The 24,214-nt window shown below is 54.5% G+C and overlaps 1 protein-coding gene and 1 long non-coding RNA gene across 4 annotated transcripts in view; one reads left to right on the top strand and one right to left on the bottom strand.

Moving 5' to 3' along the window:
- The window catches only part of SCUBE1 (signal peptide, CUB domain and EGF like domain containing 1), a 143,891-nt gene that overhangs the window by 28,874 nt on the left and 90,803 nt on the right, over nt 1–24,214 (top strand). The window lies entirely within an intron of this gene.
- On the bottom strand, nt 9,279–14,508 carry LOC144331624 (uncharacterized). Its single transcript, XR_013398934.1, has 3 exons — nt 14,340–14,508; nt 10,708–13,034; nt 9,279–9,586 (listed from the first exon to the last, which is right to left on the bottom strand). It is a non-coding gene; the product is annotated as an uncharacterized LOC144331624 (long non-coding RNA).

Consider the following 24,214-nt stretch of genomic DNA (forward strand, 5'->3'; position numbering starts at 1 on the left):
ACCTAGAGGCTAGTCTGGAATTTAGAAGACTGCTTGGATTTTGCACCAGAAAGTGGTAGCATGGGCAATGCCTGCTGCCCTCCCTGCCTTTCCCACCCTTGGCTCCACCCCACACCATGGTGAGCCTCAACACACCCTAAGGCAAATGTGCAAGCTTTGGCCATTTACCCTGAAAGCAGCCACCTTTTGCTTAAGTCTTACTCAGACCTAAGTGTCATCTGATAGGCTTAGGACCATTTGAGGGGAGTTTTAGGGTCCTAAATACCCAGGATGTAATGTAGAGTGGTAGGCATGTGTTCCAGGAGTCCGTGACTCCCCTATGGACTCCTTACTCCATGGTGTCGGCGGGGGGTGGGGGATGCTGCTGCAGCCAGAGGAGAGGCAGAACAAGGACCCCCAAAGTGTGGGGGCCCAGGGCAGCAGCACTCTTGCTTACATTTCACTTTGGTGCTGGCAGTAGCTAGAGTGAAATACACTGCAGCTGTCTGCTTCAGAGGGAGCGTATACTCTCTTGTTTGCCACAGTCTCCACCACTCCCTATTGTTTGCAACCAGCTTTGCTCATTTAACTATCTGCTTGAAATTGTGCTACCTGGAAATGTTTGGAATTGTTTGTGCTGCCTGACAAAGCTTCCTGTACGAGGTTTTGTCCCCAGTGGGCATTTGGTGGCTGTGAGTGGCCCACTGAGTTGTTAGAAGGTTCTCTGTCTTCACTGTCTTGTGCATTTTTGACTGCCTCTGGGCAGTCACTGAACCTCGCCCATCAGGAATAGTTAAGCCCATTCGCACCTCCTGCTGTTTTGTCTCAAGAAGTCTGGGTCAAGAGTCTTGTCCAGTTGTAACATTCCTCTCTGAACCACCACTGAATTCCTTAGGGATGGGGGCTGGGATAAAAACCTGATCACCTTAGAAATAAACAGGCCAGTTTGAAAAGCGTTCTGAGCTGATTAGGAGAAATGGGGCTGATGGCTTACATGTTATTTTCTTGCCTGAGTTTTCACAGTTGAACCTTTTCTTTTCTTTCGAGTAAGCGAGGTTATTTTCCTGTGGAGATGGCCTGCCTGTGACTGTGTCCTGGAGGTTGGCCAAGTCTGTCCTCTGGGGAGCAAAGCCCTCACTCTATTTGACATCTTTATTGAGGAATTTCTCAAATATAACAGAAAATGACACCAGAGGGAATTGAAACCATGATGAGATCTTGCTCAACCCCAAATGGCTGCTTTTAGCTGTGTAATTACTTGAAATAGCAGTAGTTCTGTTTGAAAAATATTATTCCAAACTCCATGCAATTGCACAGCAGAGCAATATTTAGGCTAATAGAATAAGATTTTTTTCATCTTAAATTAAAACCAGCAGTGGATAATTTCTTCCCGTCTCCACAAAGCAGGGCTCCTCTTTCTCTAAAGCCATTAGTTCACTTAGCCAGATGTTTTCTTCAACCCCGATCTTTACCTTGACTTACTGAAAAATACATTTCTCAAGTTGCTCACGGTTTGAATTTTGGCCCTGCCTCTCGGCACGTTTCTTCCCTGATGAAGAGAAGTCATCTGTATCCAGCTTCAGAAGCACTGATTTATTAGCCAGCTCTCTCCATTTCGTTAACATTTATTGAGCACCAACCCTATGACCAGCCTTGTGCTGGGTAGACCGTCCTACTTGAGTGAGATTCGAGAGCTTTGGTTGAGTCTCCTGTGTGCCTGGATTTGCCTGGAATGCTGTGCTCAGTTCTCTTGTTAGTTCTCACAGCATCCAAAGCCATTAGTGCCTTCTTTTTACAAACGAGGAAACTGAGGCCCGGTGAGGGAAAGGGACCTACCCAAGCTAACACAGACAGTAAGTGGAAGAGCTGGGACTAGAGCCCAGGTCTGGGATTTTGCCAGTTCAAGCCTGTAAGCCTACCCTGCTGCCCACCCCCTGCCCCGTAGTGCCCAGAACTGCACCAGCTCCGGGAGGCTGGCCAGGGTCTCCTTGTCATAGGGTGTTGGATATGTCCGCCTGTATCTGTCCACGAGTTTGGGAGTCACTGAGAGCATCCAGAAATTCCAGTACGTGCCAGGCCAGGCACAGGGAGGGAGTGTGCTGAAGGGCAAACGGGAACCCCTTGCTCTAGAGAGCTCACGCCAAGGGCATCTCCACCCCAGAGCTCGTTCAGCCTCCTCGGGCCAAGGGCAGAGCTTGTGGCCTTGTTTAGGCACCTCACATCACCCTCAAGTCGCCCTTGGAAACTTGTCTTACCTCATCCGACTGTACAGAGCCGTCCGCTCCAGCACCCTCCTCTCATGGCCCCCATTGCTTCCACAGTAGCATGAGGCCCCCCCGGCCAAGGCCCCACCAGCCTCCCCCCGACCCCATTTCTCACGCTTGCTCAGCTGTGCCCGCTGGCCCAGCCTTCCCTGCACCCACAGAGTCCTGCACAGATCTGTTGACAGGCTGCTCCTCCCCAGCAGGGATCTGGTGAGGTCCTGCTCATCCTTCAAGCCTCAACCAAACCTCCCTTTGCTCAGAGGTCTGCTGTGACCCACACCACACAGTTACATCTCCATTGCAGTTCTGTGTCACGGTCCTCTCTTCTTCCCCTGAAAGAAGAATTTCTCTTGTTTACCTTTCCGTCTTTCTTCTTAGAACCTAGGGCAGTGTCAGGTATATCGTAGGCATTTAGTAAATATTTGTAGAATAAATGAATGAATGGATTTGTCAAAATGCCTTGTAGTCTAAAAACCCTCTCACCCAGCAAACCTCTGATTTTGCAGCAGAAAGTGGTAGCATGGACAACGCCTGCTCCCTCCCTGCCTTTCCCACCCTTGGCTCCACCCCACACCATGGTGAGCCTCAGCACACCCTAACGCAAATGTGCAGGCTTCGGCCGTTTACCCTGAAAGCAGCCACCTTTTGCCTAAGTCTTTCTCAGACCTGAGTGTCATCTGATAGGCTTAGGACCATTTGAGGGGAGTTTTAGGGTCCTAAATACCCAGGATATAATGTAGAGTGGTAGGCATAGGGCAGAGGTAAAGATGAATTAAATGAGGTATCTCTCGCAGGGCTCTTAGGTCCATGAGGAAGCCAGAAATATTCACAACTCTAATAAAGGGTAGAAAGTACTATATTAGGGCCAGGCACGGTGACTCGCGTCTGTAATCCCAGCACTTTGAGAGGCCGAGGCGGGTGGATCACTTGAGGTCAGGAGTTCGAGACCAGCCTGGCCAACATGGTGAAACCCAGTTTCTACTAAAAATACCAAAAAAAATAGCAGGATGTGATGGCGGGCGCCTGTAGTCCCAACCACTTGGGAGGCTGAGAATTGCTTGAACCCGTGGGGCAGAGGTTGCAATGAGCCAAGATCACGCCACTGCATTCCAGCCTGGGCGACAGAGTAAGACTCTGTCCCAAAAAAAAAGAAAAAAAAAAGTGCCACATTAGGAATAATTCTAAAGCCTTCCACCTAGTATTCATCCATTTGTTTATTCCAAAAAATTGTTCTGGGCACCTGCTACATGCCAGACATGGTTTTAACTGCTTACTATGGAGGCGAACAAAAGCTACAACATCTCCCTGCTTATGAACTTACATAGAGGAGAAAGACAGTGAACACGTGAACATGTAACTCAGTAACTTCAGCCAGGTCAGAGCCACTGAAAAAAATAATAAAATAATGTGATACAAAGTGATGGGGGGAGGGTGACAGCATTGGGTAGGATAGGATTCCAGTTACTATTGCTGCATAAGAAACCACCTCAGTATGTATTGAGGCCAGGCGTGGTGGCTCACAGCTGTGATCCCGACACTTTGGGAGGCCAAGGTAGGAGGATCACTTGAGCCCAGGAGTTTGACCCCAGTCTGGGCAACATAGCAAGACCCCATCTCTACAGAAATTTTAAAAATTAGCCAGGCATGGAGGTGTGCGCCAGTGGCCCCAGCTACTAAGGAGGCTGAGGTGGGAGGATTGCATGAGCCCAGGAGGTTGAGGCTGCAGTGAGTTATGTTTGCACTGCTGCACTCCAGCCTGGGCAATGGAGCAAGATCCTGACTCAGTAAAACTAAAAAAAGTTTTTAAAAATGTGTATTGAAGCATCACTATGTACCCCACAAATATGTACAATTATTACATGTCCATTTTAAAAAGTAAAATTAAATTTTTTTAAAACTACCTCACATTTAGCGGCATAAAATACTATTTTGCTCATGAATTCTGTGGCTCAAGAAGTCAGACAGGATTGGCTCGTCTCTGCTCCATGGTGTCTGGGGTCTCAACTAGGAGACTTGAAGGCTGGGAATGACTTGATAGCCAAGAACTGGAATCATCTGGAAGTGTCTTTGCTCACCGCCGGTGGTGGTTGTTGGCCGTCAGCCAGAACACTATGGGCAGCCTCTTTATGTGGGCTTTCCCCATGGGCTGGTAGGAGCTTCTGCACATCATGGCCGCCGGGTCCTAAGATGACAGAATCCCACGCTTGGCAGTTTTACAGTCTGGCCTGAGAAGTCACCTCCACCAATGAGGGGAGTAACAAGTCTGCCCAGGGCAAGGGGAGGAAGCCTCAGTGAGAGGGAGGAAGTACCACGTGAAGGTCTAGGGAAGGTCCTATGTCCAAGCAGAAGGGGGACAAGTGTGGTAGGAACTGTTAGGAATTTGGGGATGGGCCAGGGTGCCTGGAGGATCAGGAGCGAGGGACACGGACTGGAGATGAGACAACGAGGTGGACAGGGGCTGGGTCACACAGGGTCATATCGGCTCAAAAAAGGGGTTTGGATGTTATTCTGTTACCTGGGAAGCTGTGGAATATTTTCACCAGGGACTGACATGTTCCGATGGACATTTTCATTTAAAAAGCCCTTCTGGCTGCTGAGTAGAGAGGCAGAGTGGCCTAAGCAGGGAAGCCACTGCAGTGGCCTGGGTCAGAGAGCTTGGTGGCTTCGTTCAGGGTGGCAGTGGGAGAAGTGGTCGTTGAACTCACAGTGTATTTTGAAAACGGTCAACGGGAGCTGCCGGTGGATGAGATGTGAGAGGCACGGGGAAAAGACAGTCAAAACCGACCATTAGGTTTTCCCAGAGTTTCTAGGGGCTCCGCTGCTGTGGCTGAGATGGGGAAGGCTAGGGGGAAGGACAGATTGGGTGTGAGGGTGGACACGGAGGTACAGGACTCAGGCGTCTGTTTGGCTGAGTTCTGTTTGAAATGATAAGCAACCATCAAAATGGAGATGGCGCACAAGCTTAGAAGTCTGTAGTCAAACCCCGGGGGAAACGTGAGGGTTTCTACATGGCGTCTAGATGGCTTTGGAAACCAGAAATCTTAATATTCACTCATTTCGTAAAGATTTCACGAGCACCCACCCTATGCTGTGCCTTGCTGGGAGCTCACAATTAGGAGATGGATGATGGCCTTATTTCAGGCCCTCAAGGAGCATCGGAAATCAATCTGCCTGGATCCATCACTTACTATGTGACCTTGAGCAAGTGACTCTGCTTCTCTGGGCCTCTGTATACTCCTGCATGAGGTGGGGCTGGTAACAGTGCTTATTTGACAGAGATGATGCAGAGGCCAACGAGATGAGCTTTGTAAAACACATCCCACAGTACCTAGCACAGAGCAAGGTCTCAACAGATGTGAATGAGCTAATTAACATTTATTCCCAGTGCGCAAAGCGGGAAGACCGTTTAGGGAAAATGGATGTATCGTGGAGCTGGTGAAGATGCAGGGGGCGAGCCTGGGCCTGGGCCACATAGGAAGCCCTTTCCTGGGCCCTGCCCCTCATTCCTGCCAGATGAGCTGCTGCCCACGGTCTGCTCCCCACCCCGCAAATGCTCTCCCAGCCTCTCGCACTGGTTCTTGCACTTACTGTCTGTTGACTGTGGGGTCGTGTGACATCGCGACTTCAATCCGAGCTCTGCTGTGTTCTTATTTTGTAACTTGGGGCACATCATCTCATTTCTCAGAGTCGCAGTTTCGGTCTCTGTGAAATGGGACTGGTCCCTCTCTGTTAGGATCAGATGAAGAGACGGATGTGCAAGTGGCACCTGAGGCTGCCAAGTGGAGGGGTAGAAAAGGAGGAGTAGGAGGGGCCCTCAGGAGACTCCCGATGGGGCCCGGAGCCCAGCTGCACCTGGGGGAGAAAGTCACCTGGAGTGCCCTGGATGCTCGGATGCTCGGTGTAGGCACCGTGCTCACAGCTCTCCCTCCGCTGGACTGGGCTGGTCCCTGGCCTGATGAAAGGGCCTGCGCAATCCCAGCCTTTTAAAGCAGCCCCTCTCATCCTGGAAGACAGCTGGAGTCAGCGTGTGGCTCCCTGGAACCCCTAACGAAGGCTCGAGTTGCTGCTGTTTATTTGTCTTTATACTTCAACAGCTCAAATACATTTCTTGCTGGGAAAAAAAAATGCTGATCATCTTAATGTAAAACTAAACAGCTTTGGACAGTCATGTACTTACTCCATAAACACCAATATTTTCTAAAGTAAACTCAAGAGGTTTCTTCCTGTTCTCTTTCATTATGCCCACCTACCACCACCCCACCACCTTTTCCCATTCTTGGCCCACTTTCAGGTGCTCTAAACACACTCGGTTGGAGGGATTTGCTGTCAGAGTACAAGATGGATCCAGGCCCGCCTCTCCTCTCCGCCTTCTACAGCTGTTAATCTGATAGAAATTCTTTGGCCTGAGAGAGACTCCCTGGACAGTGTTGTACATCTTTATGGACTCGCTTCCTTCTTTTCCCAAATCGCTACAAAAAAGGGGAGACCCTAGAGTGGGGTGTAGGGAAGCAGACTGGTTCAGACCCGTGCGTGTTTCGGGGTGGAGTGGACTTTGACAGCCTCATGCCCATGGCCTGCCTGGGATTGGGTGGGGGACAGTGGGGTGCTTATTACAGGCGGCCAGGTGGTTCTTCCAGCCCCCATCTGGCCCGGCGATCGGGGCAGAATCAGTGGCCCACAGAACAGAAGTCAGGCTCCTTAGGCCACTGACTTGCCGGGGGACCTTGGGAAATGCCCTGCGTCTTTGTGCCTCAGTTTCCCTGTCATATGTGAAATAAAAAGATGGGATTTGATCAGTGGTTTTCAGATGCTGTGGGGTTTATAGCAGCAGAAATCTTTTTTCCCAAGCAGAATCATGCAGGGGTTTCACACTCTGGCTGAGTGGGAGACAAGACTGGCCACAATTAGCGCTCTGCTCCCCCACGGAGCCTATCTCTACCTCTGCGAAGTTCCCGGAGCCCCTGCAACTCCGTTTGGAACCCCCTGGCTGGGCTGCTGAGTCAGAGCCCTTCTCCCTCCAGCATCCCGTGACCTGGCAGTACGGTCATATGCTTTGGCCCCAGGGACAGTGGCAGCTCAGCTCTTTCCCGTGTCTGCCTTGTCCCGGCAGGATGCAGTCCTTGTCTGTGTAGGTCTCCTTGTTTCTCGGAACTGTCATCTCCAGCATGGTGAACACCTTTCCTCTCCCTACCTGTCCCGCCCTTTCCTCCTCCGGGGTGTCTGTGCACCTGCTGTTCTGCCCTGAGCGCCCTTCCCCAGCCTCCTGATGAACGCTTAGTTTGACTGGCCCCCACTTGTTCCTCAGGGCTCAGGTGAGGCATCAACCCCCAGAGAAAACCTGTCTGAGCTGCACAGCCTCCCCTAGGCTTCCCTCTGACGCGGCCCTGAGCTCCTGGGCCTGGCACTCCGGCATCTCAGGGCAGATCTCCCCTCCTTCCCCGGGAATTCCTCGAGTGCTGAGCTCTGGATCGGCCAAGCTCTTCATCCGAGGCCCACACAGGCCAGGCCCACAGCAGGCTCATTGGCGTGGTGGAGGATGGTCAGGTGGCAGGGTAGCGGGGCAGAACGTTGGATTCCGGCCCTCAGGAGGCACACAACTTGACAGTGGCGGGTGCACAGACCTGCCGTGGGGGCAGGCAGGTCATCGACACACTTGGAGCTGGGTAGATGCGCTGGGAAAGCCTCACTGTCTCCCTCAGCCAGCAATGGCCTGTGACTCCCCAGTCCACTTCTCCATGCCTGGCTCCTTCTGGTCTCTGCTGTAGACACAGGGAGAGCATGGACTTGGGGATCACTCACATTGGCCTCGGCTCCCACTCCCTTCCTAGCTCTCTGTTCTTGGTTTTCTTTCCTGGATAGGGGCATGCTGGTGTTCCCAGGATGGGTCTCTGGGAACACAGTGAGGGGCGTATGTGAAGGAAGGTGGCACATGGTGGGCCTCAGGACCCTTCACCTCCTCTCCCCTTCCCACTCTCCCTGTGCTTGTACGTTCAGGTCAGGGATTGCATCCCCGTATGAGGCCACCTTCCCCTTGGTAGGAATGTGTGTTCAGGATCCTGTCCTCCTTCCGCTGGACTGAAATCTGTTGTCATTGTGCCTGGTGCCAGCCCCACTTTTGTAGGTCTCAATTTGGTGGCTTGAGGAAGAAACCCCGCTGTGTCTCAGAGCAGAGAATAGCGAGTCCATAAACAGCAAAGAAAACACTCGCTGCAGACACTTGCCTTCCTCTGTTCCTGTTTGCAGTCCCTGTGCCAAGGGCTTGGTCAGAACTCTGAAAAATTTAAAACAAAATAAGTGTCTTGTGAAGGCTCCTTAAAAATACCCTGCCAGCAAAACATATGCCCCCAAACCAGACACAGAGCCATGGCCCTAACTGGGGGCATTAGCAACAATTGAGGGCATCTCAACCCAGTCCACTAGTTCGTCTGTCAGTAGTCTCGCTTACCTCGGAGCACCCTGGGCCCTGGGTGGCGTTTGGGATCACCCTGGACACTTGCTAGGCCTGGCTGCATCAGGGCAGATGCTGCAGTGACCCTCCTCCCACAGGCTCGAGCTGTTTATAGTGGCCATTAGCCAGGCCTATGCATCAGGCTGCCCCGGCACCCCTCCCTGTCACCCACCTCATCCCAACCACATACAGCTAGAAATAGACTGCTGGCAGAGATGCCCTGCGCCTGGCTGGCACTCTTTATTTGTGGGAAGTGGGCAGCCATGGCAGCAGCCCAGCTGCTTGGTCTGGGGTCTTTAGTAACCTCCCAGGTGCTACTTTAATGACGGGGAGAGGATCCCACAGGCTTGACCTCCCATGGCTCATCTGCTGGCCGCCAGGAGGTCAGACGCCGGTGGAGTCATTTGGGACTCACCCATGGTGGAGGCCCTTCCGAGTGGGACCCTCCCCAGGGCCTGTGTTGCCATTGTGGGGGTCTGGCTTCTTTGGCCTGGCAGCTGGCCTCGCTGACACTCCAGCCTTTCCTTCTCTCCTTATGCTCCCAGCAAACTAAATATTAAGCCTGTCCCCATGCACCTCATGCTCTCTGGGCCTCTGCACCACACCATTCCCCTACCTGGAGAACTTCCTCCCAACTTGTCCTGGGCACCTCAGCTCTTCCTCCTGCGCCTCTTCCCTGGCCTCCCAGGCGAAGGGACCTGCTCTCTGCGTTCTGCTCCCTTGCCCTCCCTGACAACTCTCAGGCCTGCCAGAATCACACCAAGCTGCAAATGTCTGTTTACTTATCCATCGGCCACCCGTGCAATAATTATACAGCAACACTAAGAGAAATCCAGAGAAAAACAAAATCATCCCCCATTTCTCACCCCTCCAATAGAGGAAGCGTTTTCATGTCCTGATGTCCGTGTCCAGTGTCGCCTGGGCGTGGACAGAACTGTCTGTGGTGGCAGTCACCCATCAAGGTTTATGTGCCGCTTCTCCTCCATATTCCAGCAGGACTCTCTTCACTGTTGATGGGGAATCACGTCGCCAAGATGTGGGAATGGAATGAAAGCCTGGGACAGTGGGGGCAGCGGGGGTGATTATCTGGTAGGGACAGCAAGCATGCCCCAATGCTGTTCTGTCAGGACATGCCCCGGGTGCCTATATCTGCAGGTGAGGGGCCTCTGAGATTAGTTAGACTGACTCTTGCCCTCAGGGAGCTCCCAGGCCCTGTGCAGAAATACTCCCACTATGGTGTCCTTTGTGTAATGAATACTAGGGGTGTGAAAAGGGATGGTGAGGGGTGGGTGACTCGCCCTACCCCGAGTGAGTAGAGGGTCCCCTGGTGGGGGTGGAGATGGGGTGAAGGGAGGACCTTTAGGAGGGGGGAGCAGCATGTGCAGAGCCTGGAGGTGGGAAGGGCTCGGCCAAGGAGCAGAGTGGGTTCAGAGCAGGTGGTGGTGGTAAAAAGGCAATCTCTGTCAAATGAGCCACGTATACCATGTGCTCTCTGGGTCTGAGACCCGGAGATTACACACACACGCACATGACCAACCGCACATCTCACCACAAAACGCACCTTTCTCTGCACTGGTCCTCACATGGCTTAGAGAGACGCTCGCTACCTGGGTTCAGCCTGCCTGTTCCCGCTTCTCACGGCACACTCTTCTTATCCTGCAGGGCTCTGACCCCACTCTGGTTAGTAGACACTGGTCTGCCAGTGTCCTTACCACCTCTCTTTCCTGGAATGGCAGCTCCCTGAGGGCAGGCCTTGGCCTGTTCTTCCCTGTTTACCCTTGCACAAGTGTGGTGCCTTGCACCCCTGCCAAGGGACTGACTGAACAAATACATGTGACTAATCACAGAAGTTCGCTGGAGATGGACGTGGCCAATAGAAAAGATGGTGGCAGATGAGGCCACCGCAAGTGCAGACGCTGTACGGCAGGAGAGTCAGTCAGTTGTATGCAGGTTAACAGGGGTCCGCAGGGAGTCATGAGAAGCAAAAGCTCACAGTCGTTGACCCAGGAATCCCACTTCTGGGGGGCTCTCTGAAGGCAGTAATCCCTCAAATGAAAAGGGCCGTAGCTGCCCAGCTGCGTCCTTCACAGGGGAGTTTATTAACAACTGCACAGGGGCGTGGAAGAGGAGCCCACTGCGGACTGCACAAAGCAGCAAGTCAGAAGCGGGGGCAGGGCCAAGCCACAGCACAGAAGGCGCTTTAGCTCAGCTCACAGATCGACTCATTACATTTAGGAGAAAATCAGCTTGTGCAAAAAGACGGAAACAAAACAGATGCTCCTGACGGTGGTTGTGTCTAAAGTGTAAGGTTGTTGATCCGCTTTTCCACTGTTTCTCAGAATTCCTTGTCGGCTCAGAATCTTAAATAATAAAACAGTTTTATTGGTCAAGTTATAGAGAGCCATGCTAGGTCTTTGAGAGAAGGAGAACCACAGACAATGTGGCCACAAACTCAGAGACAGGTTGGCCGTGGGGAGGCCTGCGAGTGTGCCAGTGCCTAAGCCAAGCGAGTGCCCCCTTTTCTGTGAAGCTTCCTGGCGCCCACACCCAGCCCTCCGCCACCGCCCTCTGTGGCCTGCTGTCTGCCTTTCTCCGGTGCGTCAGCTCTGATGAGACAAAACTATTTGGTAGTCCTGGTTGCTGCCGCCAGGCCCAGCCGGGGCCTGACAGGGAGGAACTGCTGAGTGCAGGAAGGAACAAGCCCACATGCGGCAGGCCCAGCTGGGGAGCTGATGCAGGGCATGGATGGGGCAGGAGGCCAAGTGGCCAGGATCAGGGTGTGGCCACAGGCCTGGCAGGTGCCGAGGACCCTCACGCTCGAGGAGACCTCATAGGTGAGGACAGGTGTACACATGGAGGGTGCTAGCAAGGAAGAGGAAGAGAAGGAGCAGCCGCACAGCCGTCTGGCAATTTCACACAGCTTTGGAGGGTGGAAGAAAATGCGGACTTCCATGGGGAAGAATTAGCCCCTGAAGGTTAGAATTCCGACAGAACTGAGGCTGGGAAATGGATGCTGGGAATCAATCAGTTGACTTGGCTGGAGTCTGGCGGGATGAACCAGCCAGAGGACCTGTGTACCTGGGGTGTCGTGGGAGCTCCGGGGCCCCTCCTTGGTTCAGGGGAGTTTTGTTTTGTTTTTCAACGGGAGAGGGACTTGCCCTGCCGCCCCATCCACCGGCCTGGAGGTAATCACATGCAGCTGGGCCCGGGTAGGCGCGGAGGCTCTTCATTAAGTGTCCCGTGGGAGCGTTTCCTCTTTCTTTCCTTACAGCTTCTCGCTTTGGTTCCATGATTTGTTTGTTTGGTTTTCCTCCTTCCCTCTCTCCAGTCCTCCATTCTTATCCCCATCAAAAGAAATTTTTAAAAACTCCAGTGCCTCCTACAGATGTCCAGCCAGGATCACATTCACAGCTGCACTGTCAGAGGCCTGAGGGGATGAAAGCACCCCGTTCCCAGCCTGGCTCCGTCACTCACGTGCTGGGGACTGTGGGCAGGCTGCACACTGCTTAGAGCTCCCAGTTACAAAACAGCTACTGCCCTGGGCTGAGGTTAACTGAGATAACTGTAATGAGAGTGCCTGACCCTGAGCAGGGGCCCCAGCCAGCCCCTGCCCTGCCTGTGATCTAGAGGTTCAAGGAGGAGCTGGCCTTGCCATAGGTGGTCTAGCAAAATGAGTGAAATGTAGTTCTGTAGGGGATCCCACTGTGTCTCCAGACCCCTTCCCTCTCCATTCACTTCCTGAAACTCTACCCAGCTCAAGCAGCTTTTCTTTAGTGGGAGACTTTGGTCCTCGTGTCAGTAAAGCTGCCGACAAAGCAGGAGGAGAGGCCGAGCTGCACCCCTCTTCTGAGGCCTCCCAACGCGGGTCCCTTCAAGCACTGAGCACCAAAGCCACAGGCTGGCAATGACTGTGAGGCCACTTGGTTTCCCATCGCGATCTCTGCACAAGCTTCCGACTCTCGGGCAAGGCCAAGGGGGCAGATGAGCACAGCCCTTCTCTGAGAGCCTTCTCTGGCACCTCCTGATGTCAGTCGCTGACCCACCCACCCACCCAGGACCCACGGCCAGCCAGCGCATGTTCCTGTCACCCATCCAGAGCTGCTTCCTTGAGTGGGTCCTGGGGCTGCAGGGCCTCATGGCAGCCCCTCTGCAGCCACACTTTGCAGCATACGGCAGCAAAGGCTATGCGTCTGATCCCTGGTGGGACGGCCTTTAGCCAGGGCCTATGGATGTCCAGGCCAGAAGTGCTGTTCCCCCCCCCACACTTTTGGAAGTGCTCACTCAGTTATCCAGTCCGCAGACATATTTCATGTTTCCCACGCACTGTTCAAAACCCTGGGATACTGGGATGCTCAAGACAGACATGGTCCCTGTTCTCAGGGGCTCTGTGTTGTCTAGTGGGAAGACAGAAACAGTCAAAAAGAAGATTCCAGGTGGGTGGGGGCATGCTCTGAAGGAAGCAGGGGAGGGATATGTTGCAGAGTGGCCCGTCTGCCACTTTAGCTTGGTGGTCAGAGAGAGCATCTCGGGGAAAGTGGCACGTGACCTGAGGTCTGAAGGAGGAGGAGGAGCCAGCCGTGCCAAGACAAGGGAAGAACATTCCGGGCAGAGGAGCAAATGCCAAGGCCTGGAGATGGGAACAGGATAGCCAGGGTCAAGGGAGAGCAGGACACAGCAGCCTGGCTGGAGGTGGGTGAGCGAGGAGGAGGCCAGGGCGGGGGACGTGGGCAGAGCAGTTCCTGTGGGCTTGGTGGCCGGGAAAGGGAGTTCATGTTTATGACACCTTCGGGGGCTTTCAGGCAGGGGGATGGCATGAGGTCCATGAGGGATGAAGGATGGACAGGGGCAGGGTGGAGTCAGGGAGTTCGATAATCCAGGCCAGAGATGAGGGCGGCTGGACCAGCCGTGGCAGCCCTGGAGGGGAGCGAATGTGTTGTACTCGTGGTGAATTTCACGGGCAGAGTTGAAAGGACTGGGCCTGCTAAGGGCTTCAATGTGGGGAGAAAGCGGCATCAAAAATAACAACCAGGTGTTTTGCCTGAAGCGACTGCGGGTTGTGTGACCATTTGCTGAGCTGGGGAAGGCTGAGGGCAGACTGAGCTTTGTCTCGTTCTATTCTGCTTTTGTAGGAGGGGACTTGGGAGTTCAGTATGGGCCGCATGAGGTCCGTCATGCCTGCGGGGCGTCTGTGTGCAGGCACCAGGTCAGCTCTTGATGTCTAAGTTGGAGGGTGGTGGAGCAGGCAGGCCTGGGGGTTTGGGGGCAACCTTGGCAGATAAGCAGCCAAGGGACAGTGCAAAATCTCCCAGAAACAGAATGTAGATGGGGTGGGGGCGAGGGCAGAGCCCTAGAGGAGCCCAGGCCCCGCTGACCAGCACTGAGCTCCTGAGTACCTAGCACTGCCTGAGGCTACTTGAAAGGAGGTGTTGTCCACAGAATAGAAAAAAGTATTTGCCAGTCATATAGGTAAGGGCTTAGCATCCAGGATATATAAAGAATTCTTACAACTCAAGACAATGCAGTTTAAAGATAGGCAAAGGATCTGAATAGACATGTCTCCAAAGAAATGGAGACGCCCCGCCTACCTGGAATCTCTCTGATTGTTTCTGTCTTTCCACAGACAGCATAGAGCCTGTGAGAATAGGGACCGTGTCTGTCTTGAGTGTCACTGTATCCCAGGGCCATACAAATGGCCACTGAGCATGTGAAAAGCTGTTCAACATCATTATTCGTTAGAAAAATGAAAATCAAAACCATAATGAGAAACCATGCCACACCCACTAGGATGGCTGTTAAAAAAAAAAAAAAAACAGAAAGGAGCAAGTGTTGGTGAGGATATGGGATATGGAGAAATTAGAAACCTCATACTTTGGAAATGTAAAATGGTGTCGCCCGTGGGAAACAGTCATTTTCTCAAAAAGGCATACATGGAGTTACCAGATGATGTGACGGTACTACCCCCAGATAGGCACCCAAGAGAACTGAAAGCATACACCCCCACGACGACTTACACACAGTGTTCCAGCAGCACTGTGCATAACAGCCACCAAGCCGACACAACCCAGATGTCCATCAGCTCACGAAGAGATAAATAAAATGTGGTCTGTCCGTGCAATAGAATATTATTCAGCCGTAAAAGGGAACACGGTGCTGAGACACGCTATGACACGGATGAAGCTTGAAAACATGCTAAGTGAAAGAAGCCAGACACACAAAGGCAACTATTGTGTGACTTCTTTACATGAAATATCCAGAATGGACAAACCCATAGACGGAAAGTAGACACGTGGTTTCCAGGGGCGAAGGGGTGGGAATTGGGACTAACCAAAAACGGGCATGGGGCCTCTTTCTGGTGTGATGGAAACATTCTGGAATTAGTAGGGATGGTTATGCTACATACATAACACAGTGAATATACTAAAAGTCACTAAGATGTCGGCTTAAAGATCGTATGCTCCATGAATTCTATCTCAACCAGAAACCGGGATTGGAGAAATAGCAGAGGTCTCACGAACATAGCATCGAAAGGCCCATCCACACCGTCCGAGCAGACCACATGCACAGCTCTGTCCACTTCTGGGCCAACCGTGAGTGCCCCAGTAAGCTGGGGTCCCCAGAGAAGGGCGAGTGTGCCAGAGGCTTATTCAGGAGGGAGCAGTGTCAGGAGCCGAACGGCTTCACTTGGAGACCAGAAGGCCGAGGCAGGGCTGAGTGCTCCCCTCTGACGTGGTTTGTTGTTGCTTTTGCATTTTGGAAGAGACTTTGCTGTCACCAGAGTATGTTCGTACCCGTGATTCCCTGAGGCATGAGCGGCAGCTTTGTGCTACACCTGCTCACACTTGGTGGTGGTCTGTGTGTGCCAGGCGCTGTGCAGAGTACCTTACCTCCATCACCTCCTTTGGCTCCCAGACACCTCAGGGACTTTTATCCCTGTTTTATAGAGAAGGAAACCAGACCCAAAATGGTGAAATGGCCTGCTCAAGGTCACAGAGCGAGTGACTCACTGAATCTTTTTTTTTTTTTTTTGGGAGACGGAGTCTCGCTCTGTCACCCAGGCTGGAGTGCAGTGGCGCAATCTCAGCTCACTGCAAGCTCTGCCTCCCGGGTTCACGCCATTCTCCTGCCTCAGCCTCCCGAGTAGCTGGGAATACAGGCGCCCGCCACCATTCCCGGCTAATTTTTTGTATTTTTAGTAGAGACAGGGTTTCACCGTGTTAGCCAGGATGGTCTCGATCTCCTGACCTCATGATCCGCCCGCCTCAGCCTCCCGAAGTGCTGGGATTACAGGCGTGAGCCACTGCGCCCAGCTGGCTCACTGAATCTTGTACTCCATCTGGTGTGACTTGTGGAGCAAGAGCCAGGTCCCGTGGGCAGTGGTCCCAGGGCAGCGTCACGCAGACCCCTGTGAGGACTGGCCAGCGGTTTGCACTGGGCGGCAGACTCCCGTCCTTCCCTAGAGATGCACAGCAGGGGGCGGCAGGGCAGCAGCTGGGCTGGAAGGCGGGACTCAGATTGGGGAGGGCAGAGTCAGCAGACCCCAACGGCCAGCAGGCTTCACCACCTCCGCTTCCCCTGGACTGGCTTGCTGGGTTTGGACATGAGCAGTGAGCTTGCTGGTCTGGAAAGCTGACCTTACCATTCATACGCCTCATCTCCCACCCTGAGCTTGGACTCAGGCCCAGGCCAAGAGGTCGGCTCTGTGTCTTCTGCACACGGCCAACCTGCTGGGGAATCAGGACCCCCAGGGAAGGCCTCAGCTGATGCCCATACCAGGAAGCAGACAGGTCCTAGGAGACCCCAGGCACACCTCCTGCCTGCCTGTGCCAGCAGCTCTGGACAGCTCGGAGAGTGCTCTGGATCTGGCAGAACTCAGGCCCCAAAGCTCTAAGACCCATGTGTATTTTACCCGAAACCTAATCCATCTGGTTCTCATTTATTTACACTTAACTCATCAAATGCAATTTTGCAAGAGCCGCTAGATAGCCAAGAGGCTTTTCTGCCTAAGCCACCCTTCTGAAAGGAGCCGGCGGCCGGGGGCCCTCAGCCCCCTGGGACCAGGTGGGAGCTCTCAGTGCTGGAGGTCGAGTTCGCTTCCTAAGATGGGCTGGGCACCTCTGCCTCTGTTTCCAGACCTTCTGTGGGAGATGGGACGCTGGAGCCAGTGGAGGGCCTGACACACAGTAGGCTCTTGACAGCCATGAAAACATGGGTGGGGTCCAAGCAGCACACAGAGTCTCTGTTTCAAATCGGGAAACATTTGCGGGAAACACAAAGCAGCCAGAGCTGGATCCAGAAGTAATTTTTAGTTGTTATAAATAAGTGTGAACCTGGACTCTTGGTCCAAAGTAGAACAAACAGCCAGCTATTAATAAAAACAAACATCAGCATCCCGAGCCAAAAAGCACACCTCCCAGGGAAACTGGTCCGCCTGCAGAGGCCTTTCGGAAGCAGGTCAACCTATGGCCTGCTGATGTCAGCTCTGGAAATTCTTCTTGCTGGAAAACAACCATGTCAATCACAGCACGTGGGTCCCCTCTCACACGTGACCCTTCAGTGACTGGAGGTGGCCTGCACCTGTGAGGACCGAGTGGAGATGGGCAAGAGTCACAGGTGAGGGCCATCTGCCGCCAGAGCTGTGCTCATGCCAGGCAGTGCACAGTGAGGTGATGGGACCTGATCCCAGAGACCCCGTGGGACCAAGGTGCCATGTCCTGTTCCAGCCAGACTCATCACAGCAGCCACTGCCCATGGAGAAGGGATTGGGAAGGAGAGGCTGGAGGCTGAGAGACCCAGGAGAAGTGTGCAGCCTACCCCAAAGCGGAAGCTGAGGTCCAAGCCGGGGCTGTCTCATGGGAGCCAGGGAGACGGACGGGCAAAGTGGCATGGAAAAAGTCAGCAGCCTTGGTCGGACCCTTGGGAGAGCGGCAGAAGAAACAGGCTTCAAGGACAGCAGGGTCCTCAGGCCTGGTGGCTGGGTGGAGTGAGGGCCAGACCCTGACCATTGAGGCCCCTCTTTCGTGCTCCAAATGCTCGGCCTTTCTTGACCCGGTCCTTCCCCTCTCCCACCTCTGCCTTCCCCCAGCTCTGCGGGCTGAAGGAATGAGAGCTCACTGCTCACAGGGAGCAGCCTTCAAGGACCTTCAGGATCCCTGTCTTTTGTCCCAGACCTCACTGGAGTCATCTTTTTCCGAGGGTGTCTGCCCGCCCCACCTGCTGAAGGTCCCTGTGTCAGGGCCTGCCAAGGTTCCACCTTCTCTCCCAGCTCCCTCGCCTGCCATTTCACCCTTGTCCCGGAAGAGGGAAGGGCTCCAGCGGTTCCGATGGCACAATCACAGATACAGTTGTACATCATAGGAGGCTGTGGACCAGTGCCTTCCAGCCTCAACCAGGCCGGTCCAGACAGCCGTGAAAGGCTCCTCCCGGAGCTGGGCATCAAGGGCCTGCTCTCCACTCTACCTCCTCAGTCTCTCACCAGTTGAAAGGATTTCCTGAAAAGAGCCTCCTAGAGTCTGCCCCAGAGCCCAGGGGACCTCCTCTCCGCTTTGTAGCTAAGTCCCTGTGCTGCGCCGAGGAGCTCTGTGCCTTCTGGGAACATTCAGCTGTGGTCATAAATACAGATGAAGGACCATGAGCTGCCCCTACCCCTCCTGGAGCCGCCCAGGGATTCTGGACCCCGGGTTGGAAACAGGCCCACTCAGGGGCTTCACGACACGCAGGCTCAGCCCTGGCCCAAGGCCTCAGAGGTTTGGGACACTCTGCGTGTCAGGCTGCACAAATGTTTTCTGCAGGGACTGTCCCCCTGCTAGTTGGACTGATGTGGGGACCCGGACAGGGCTGGAGTTTTTGAGCGCTGTGTGGGGTCTCTCCAGGGCAGGGTGCAGGCCGCAGAGCAGCCTTGCTCACTCTCCATGCCCACAGCCTGGCTCTGCTATTCCTCTTAGCCCAGCATCCAGGACCCAGTCAGCCACCTTTCCCTGGTTGCTTCCAGAACTCTTCTTCTGTTAGAGGCTGCAAGCCCTTCCCCATCTGGGCCCTGCCCTGCCCCTTCCACAAGCCTTTGCTTTCAGAATACCTCCGCCTCCTCCAGGATCCCCGGGCTCAGGTCACATCTCTCTGCTCTTCTCAAAGCAGCTCGTACTTCACCTCTGCCAGGAAGCCTCCCGTCTCTGTGCTCTGGCCCAGAGCTGGGTGTCCCTGGCAGCTCACGGGTAGTGTGGCACAGAGTAGGTGCTTGGTGTCCATGGAGTGAGTGAATGAACAGAGACATTTCAGGTAGATTCAGAAGGCAAGAAAAACTTCAGTCTGGACAAGGAGGGGAGGCAGTTCCAGAAGGAAGGTGGCATGCACACTCGGGCAGAGGCGCCTGGGTGGGGTGTGTTCAGAGAGCAGCTGCAGGAGATTCCTAGAGCATGGCTGAAGAAGTGAGCAGGCTGCGAGAGCCCACTCACAGCTGAAGCCCCCGTCATGCCCAGTGGGAATGAGGACAGCACTCTGCCCCCCGGGACTGGTCCCTTGGCAGTAATGCGCTCCCTGGCACTGGTGTGTGCAAGCACAAACTGTGCCATCCCATTTACCCTCCTGTCACTTGGGCACTCACTCTTGGCCTGACCCGCTGCTAGGAGCAAGGATATAAAGGAGACTCAGATCTGTCCTCACCCCAGGGCAGGGACAGGACAGCCAAGCCCTCTCTGGTCCAGGGCAGAGGAAGGAAGTAGTGAAGGAAGGCAGGCCTGGCCTGGAAGCTGGGGTGGAGTGAATTATGCTGGACACCAGAAAGACTACACAGAGGAGGAGGCTGAGCACCAGGTTTTGGAGAGGTGGGTGTGGAGGGTCCAGGGAGGTTTGTAAGCATCAAAACCTGGGTACCTTCATCTCACTACTGTCATCGGGCTTGAAGGCTCCTCAAGAGGAGGAGAGGGAGGGCTTTGGACTCATGGGGCTTCCAGTTCTCCTTCTGCCTCTTTTAGAGCTTTGAGAAAATCTCTCCCCCTCTCCAGGCCTCAGTTTTCTCACTTGAGAATCTGGAATAATAAGAATAATGCCCCCGGCGTAGAGCTATTGTGTGGATTTATTAAGATAGTGCCTGAGCAGGGGCCTCGCTGCGGTAGTGAGGTTGGCAACCCCGCCCAGCCTCAGTGGTCACGTCTGTGTGCGGGCTTGGGGGTGGGGTGGGATTCTCACTCGGGGCCAGCCACACAGGACCCTCCGTGCACTGACAGTCAGTTCCACGGGGCAGAGAAGGAGGAGGGCTGCACACACCACAGGCATTCCAGGAGCACTTCCCAGAGAACATGGTCTGCAATCCCTCAAGCTCTGGGAGCCCTTCCCAGGCATGAGGCCTGGACATCACCCACAGGCCACAGGGCAAGACAGGGGCAGAACTCAGGGAGCCTGACTCCCAGGCATGGGTTCCCCTCTCGCCATGAGGGCACCTCTCATAACAGAGTGTGCCGAATGCTGAGGGACCATGGGGCGGGGTGTGCTGGGCTCACAGCACCCCTTGGAAAGGGCCAAAGGACTGTTTCTCAGAGTGCCCTGCCAGACCTGGCCAGGGCCTCCAGGTGAGCCCAGTCTGTCCTGGGCTCGTGGGCGGCATCTCACAGACCCAGCTGCTGCGGTTGGACGCTCTTCAGACCTCAGTGTGGGGCCCACTGGGAGTGCTGGAGACACGGGGTACAAGAGCCGTGCGTGGGGCCTCAGGCCCTTCCCTAGAGATGCTGCTCATGGCCTCAGGCCATCCAAGAGATTTGGCAGCTGTGATTTCCTCCCCTCTTCGGGGGCCAGGGGTGAGGCCTGTTTGGACCACAGTGGGAAAAGGGTGCAGGGGGCAGCCCCCTCTTCCCGTCTGCTTCATCTCAGGGCTTTATCACTTGGGAGTGGGGACAAGACATGTTTACATGGCCCTGCATTTGTTTCCCATTATTCATCAGCACTGGCGAGTCATTGTTCCCTAGCAGAGTAAACAGCCCTGTCCCAAGGCCCAGCCGCCCTGCCAGGTCACTGAGGGTTTGTAGATGCCTTACGTCAACCGCCCTTTGCTTCAAGCTTTCAGTGAGGTGAGGAGCGACCAGGCCAGATGGCTGCAGATGGGTGGCACCAGGGAGCTTACTTGTGACAGGGATGAGGTAGCATTTCTGCACCGGGAACTCAGCATTTGAGGGTCTGTATCTGTTTGGTTTGCTTTACAGTTGGACTTTTAGTGGAGCTAGGGAAGCCAAGGTACAGAGCAAGGAATCTGAGAACCATGAGAAGAAACGTAACAACTGTGACACGAGAGGGGTCTGGACTGAGTCCCAGGGATAGCTGCCCACATCCAGGTCTCATGGTTAAGTGTATGCCTGCACAGTTCTCTGCAGGGTCTTATTGGTCCAGAGATGGGACTAACCCCAGGAATGCTGGGCCCTTCCCAGTGCTCCTCGCGGCAAGCTGCCTCTGGGGCTGACGTGCATGTGCCCAAGTTGACAGGGACTCCAGCTCGTGTGAGGAGCGGCCAGCTCTTTGCAGCATTAGTCTGAGCACACTTGCTGACGCGGCCAGCTTAGCCCGGGGCCAGAGGCACGTGTTCTGCAGCTAGACCCTAGGGCTGGGTCACTGTACTCAAGCTACTTCAGCTCCAAGAGCCTCCGTGTCCTCATCTGTAAAATGGGGTCAGTAACACGACCTATCACACAGGTAGCTGTGAGGATCGCGTGGGCCTGCTCCTGACACATAATCAACACTCACGGATGTTTGCTGTGTTGTTAACAGGATGAGTGGGACATGGGGCCTGGCTTGGTGCTTTTCATGGTCCAGTGCAGGCTGGAGACAGACCCCAGGGGCAGACATGGCTGAGGTGTGGAGGGGAGGGAGGCGACCACTCACCACACCTAGGGGCTGCCCCCAGCAAAGGTGGCATTGGCCTTGGGCCCCGGGGGGTCAAAGCAAGGCTTTGTTGAATGGAGAAAGGTGCTGAGAATAGTCTCTCTCCCTCCCCGCTAGGCTTCCCCAGGCAGACTGTCGGGTCATGTTGCGATCACCTGGCTCCTCTCAGCGAGGGCCACCTCTCCCATTTTAGCTGTAACCGCTGGTGGCTTTTAAAGTTCAGAGCTCTGCCTGCCTCCTCTGGCTGCCCACACGGCTGGCATTTGAGCTTGCCAAAGAATAATGGCCTCGCTGTCGGCCTCAAAGGCAGCTGCGTGGTGTCTTAGGTGGTAAAGTGGTCTGTTGTCCGTGAGTCTAAATAGGACCCAGCTCACATCACTCAGCAGCTGAGTCCTGTCCCAGTTCAGTGCAGGTCACCGACTCTATGTTTTCACATCCTCTTGGTTCCAATAGTAAAAGATGTCTGTGTTAGAAACAAGAGTATCAAAGGCTCAACGCCAAGTGTGTGTGTGTGTGTGTGTGTGTGTGTGTGTGTGTGTGTCGGGGGCCGGGGATTGGCTAGAAGCAGCCAGTAGCTCACGCTGCCTTTGTGGTTTTATATATTTGCCTATTAAAATGACAATATAGACATGGAACATTAAGGTTTAAGAAGCCCTTCTTTCATTAAACAAACTGACAGAGGGGGGGTTATGACTCTGGTAATTGAAACATGCTGTTCTCTTCAAGACCAGAACTCCATAAAGACTCTTTTCAGCCAATAGCGCCCTTTGTGCCAGCGGCCTCTGGTCAGAAATGAGTGTCGGCCCTGAGGTCTGTCTCTCCCCGAGTGGGGAGACCACCTGGCAGCCTTCTGCAGCCGCCTTGGCAGCCGGAGGTCAGGGCCTTTTCTTCATAAAAACCTCATTCTCAGGGCTTTTGAAATTGGTTGCAGGGCACAGAGCCTTGGGGTGTTGCCCTGTGCTCCAGCCTGTTACCGTATTGTGCTGCTGGTGGTAAACCTGAGCAGAGTCAGGAGACAGGGGCTCGTGGGGTGCAGTTGGCAAAGCTTCATGTATTGGGGACAGCTGCTGCAGGCTGCTCTGTCTTCCTGCGAGGGGAGGGGTCTGGCGACGTCACTGCAAGCCGAGATTTCAGGGTCGGACCACCAGGTTTGAATCCTGCCTCTGCCACTTACCATATGTAGGACTTTAGACAAGTGACTTTGCCTCTCCGCACCTAAGTTTCTTCATCTATAAAATGGACTGGTACCTGGATCTGACTTACAGGGTTGCTGTGAGAATTAAAGGAATTAATACAGGTAAGATGCTTAGAACGGTGCTGGGCACTCAGAGAGCACTGTTGAGTTGGAGTGAGCTAGCATCATAGCCATTGAACTCTTTCCGTGAGTCACTCTTGGGAGTACCACTGTGTGGCATCACCATGGAGTCCCGCTGTGTACCACTGCAGCACAGTGTGACAGAGGCCCCCGTACCACTGCAGCACAGCGTGACAGAGGCCCTCGTACCACTGCAGCACAGCCTGACGGAGGCCACCATAACACTGCAGCACAGCGTGACAGAGACCCCCGTACCACTGCAGCACAGCCCGACGGAGGCCACCATAACACTGCAGCACAGCCCGACGGAGGCCACCATAACACTGCAGCACAGCCCGACGGAGGCCACCATAACACTGCAGCACAGCGTGACAGAGACCCCCGTACCACTGCAGCACAGCCCGACAGAGGCCACCATAACACTGCAGCACAGCGTGACAGAGACCCCCGTACCACTGCAGCACAGCCCGACGGAGGCCACCATAACACTGCAGCACAGCCCAACGGAGGCCCTCATACCACTGCAGCACAGCATGACAGAGGCCCTCGTACCACTGCAGCACAGCGTGACAGAGACCCCCATACCACTGTAGCACAGCCTGACGGAGGCCACTGTACCACTGCATCACAGCCTGACAGAGGCTGTAGTACCACTGCAGCACAGCCTGACAGAGACCCACCGTACCACTGCAGCACAGCCCGACGGAGACCACCGTACCACTGCAGCACAGCGTGACAGAGACCCCCATACCACTGTAGCACAGCCCGACGGAGACCCACCATACCACTGCAGCACAGCCCAACGGAGACCCACCATACCACTGCAGCACAGCGTGATGGAGGCCCTCGTACCACTGCAGCACAGCCCGACGGAGACCCCCATATCACTGTAGCACAGCCCGACGGAGACCCACCGTACCACTGCAGGACAGCGTGATGGAGACCCACTGTACCACTGCAACACAGCCCAACGGAGGCCCACTGTACCACTGCAGCACAGCCCGACGGAGGCCACCGTACCACTGTAGCACAGCCCGACGGAGGCCCTAGTACCACTGCAGCACAGCCCGACGGAGACCCACCGTACCACTGCAGCACAGCCCGATGGAGACCCACTGTACCACTGCAGCACAGCCCAATGGAGGCCCTCGTACCACTACAGCACAGCCCAACGGAGACCCACCGTACCACTGCAGCACAGCCCGACAGAGACCCACTGTACCACTGCAGCACAGCGTGATGGAGGCCCTCGTACCACTGCAGCACAGCCCGACGGAGACCCACTGTACCACTGCAGCACAGCCCGATGGAGGCCCTTGTACCACTGCAGCACAGCCCGACAGAGGC

The sequence above is a fragment of the Macaca mulatta genome, chromosome 10, assembly GCF_049350105.2.
Source record: "Macaca mulatta isolate MMU2019108-1 chromosome 10, T2T-MMU8v2.0, whole genome shotgun sequence".
Classification (NCBI taxonomy): Eukaryota; Metazoa; Chordata; class Mammalia; order Primates; family Cercopithecidae; genus Macaca; species Macaca mulatta.